Below are 2,500 nucleotides of genomic sequence, written 5' to 3'. Positions count from 1 at the left end.
GGTGCAACGATACTGGCAACCTTGAGCGCCAAAGACTGTTCTTTGGTTGCTTATCAAACGCTTGGCTTATGGCGAACAGAAAACCTGATGAAAACGCCTGCCGAGTGACAGGCGCACCAAGCGTGGGGCCGAGAGAGGCCAGGAGAGCCGCGCGCTCCAATGCGACCGCTGGAGGGAGTTCCCCCAGGCAGGAATCATTCCAGTGTTGGGTCTGCGACAAGGCGTTTCGCACAGAGAAAGGTCTGAAAATTCATAAAGCAAGGATGCGTCATAGGGATGAAGATGTGCAAATGGCGCAAGCTCCAGAAGGCAAATTTGAAGGGAATGAAGGAGCGAGAGAACACAATGCGGAGAAAGAGGGATCTGAAGGCATCGATGTTGATGTTCACGGATGTGAACGAGCTGAAACTATTGCAGAATTGATGGAACCCGAGAGCCCTGAGGGTAATGACCCTAAAGGCCAGGACGGTATTCATGCCACAGTACTGCCAATGGTTATTGAGCCAACGGCCACGGCTTGTACGTGGGTTGAACGCACTGAAGGCACATTATGCTATGCTCATATGGCCCCCTCTGCTTCCCCAGCTCCCCTTGGTGGTAGGTCGGTGAAGGCGCGCGCTTCAGCCGACAGCCATGGGGTGTCAGCCTGGGTAATGACAGGGGCAAGGCCTAAGGACAGGCGGGTTATTAACTCCCTACCTGACCAAGCGTCTGTTGATGCTGCGGAGGAGCCAAGTTCAAACGTGGCTTCATACGCTGATTCAGGGGAGCCAGTTCTTGGTGCAACCCCTGCGGTCCCCTCCGGTCAACCAGCTCCCCTTGGCACTGATGCGGCGAATGCGCGCGATTCTGCTGACAGTGTCCATGTGGGGTCAGTCTGGATGTCTACGGGGGTAGGACCTAGGGTCAGGAGGAAGTTCGTACTACCACCCGACTTACGTTCGTCCGATGACGAGGACGAGGGAGGTGAACCTGTGTTCTGCGGGTCGCCCCCCGGAGAAATCACTCAAAGGAGCAGCATGCCAAAGCGTTCGGGCAACAAGCCCACAGAGGAAGGTTCTGAGAACGGAGCAGCTACCGGCTGTTCCGAAAATGCCGCCCCGGCTGACGCGAATATGACAGGCCACATATCAACCATGACAACGACATTCCAATGTCCAGAATGTACTGCAACCTTTGGTAGCAAGATTGGCCTGAGCCAGCATCGCCGGCATCGGCATTTTGAAGAATACAACGAAGATGTGAATCTGGCCAGACTCAAGCCCAGATGGAAAAAGGAGGAGGAGTACCTGATGGCAACTAAGGAGGTTGAATTAAGATCCCAGAAGGTCCGGGACATCAATGCACAGCTACTAAGAGCGTTTCCGCACCGCACGCTGCACAGCATTAAATCGCACAGAAGGCAGGAAGGTTACAAGAGGCTGGTGGAAGACCTACAGAACAGACTCTACCCAAGAAGCACTCAGGAGGTGCTAGCCGACATTGGGGAGCAAGCTGTTGAGGACGCCTCCCTGGTCATCCCCGAGGTAAATCACCGTGAGGTGATTGAGGCTGAGCTAAGAGGTCTAACAACAAAACCTCCGCCAAGAGCGTACCAAGCATACAAGCTATGGGAGCTTGCAAAGAGATTCCTCGACAGGGAGGATATAACGATAGCTCTTAATGCCTACCTAAGGGAGGTGTTCGCTTCGGACTTGCGTCCGCATGGTCGCCAACCTCTTCCACCTGTTCAAGAAAGTCGCAGGAAGAAAAAGAAGCGGGAATACGCCTTGACACAACAACTCTTCAGACGGAACAGGACACAGTGTGCAAGACAGATTCTGGATGGAGAGGCGGACTCCAAGGTGGAGGATCCCCAAGCTTTTCTAGAAGAATGGAGAGAGATCATGGAGAAAGTGGTGCCTTCATCAGTGTCTCCTGCTATCGAACGCCCGCACAAGGTTATCGATCCTGTGTTCCTTATCACAGAAATGGACATTAAGGCGGCAATGCCCTCATCAAGCTCGGCAGCCGGACCTGATGGCTTTGCGGCGAGGGAACTGCGGAAGGTTCCGCCAGTAATACTCCAGGTTCTACTTAACTTGCTCCTGCTGCTGAAGCGACTTCCACTCTTTCTCACCCAAGCACGAACGATCTTCATTCCCAAAGTTCCTGGTGCTTCAACAGCCTCGCAACACCGCCCAATCTCAATATCTCATGTGCTCCTTAGACTGCTTCATAAGATATATTTCCGAAGGCTGCTTGCTGACCTCGATTTGGACCTGCAGCAGAGGGCATTTTTGCCAGTGGATGGGTGTGCTGAAAACATTCTTCTCCTTGCGACAATCATTGATGAAGCGCGCAAGTCACTGCGACCCTTGTCTCTGGCCTCGCTTGACATTGCGAAGGCTTTCGATAGGGTTGTTTTGCCGGCAATCTTGAGAGCCTTACGCAGAAAAGGGATCTCTGAAGACTTTATCTCGTACATTGAAGACTTTTACCAAAATGCGGTAACAGTGCT

The 2,500-nt window shown here is 53.0% G+C and overlaps 1 pseudogene; it reads left to right on the top strand.

Moving 5' to 3' along the window:
- LOC142791847 (large subunit ribosomal RNA) overlaps positions 1–2,500 on the top strand; it is an 8,355-nt pseudogene that overhangs the window by 2,812 nt on the left and 3,043 nt on the right.

The sequence above is a fragment of the Rhipicephalus microplus genome, unplaced genomic scaffold (assembly GCF_043290135.1).
Source record: "Rhipicephalus microplus isolate Deutch F79 unplaced genomic scaffold, USDA_Rmic scaffold_190, whole genome shotgun sequence".
NCBI classification, from domain to species: Eukaryota; Metazoa; Arthropoda; class Arachnida; order Ixodida; family Ixodidae; genus Rhipicephalus; species Rhipicephalus microplus.
This window is presented reverse-complemented; position numbering and strand designations above follow the sequence as displayed.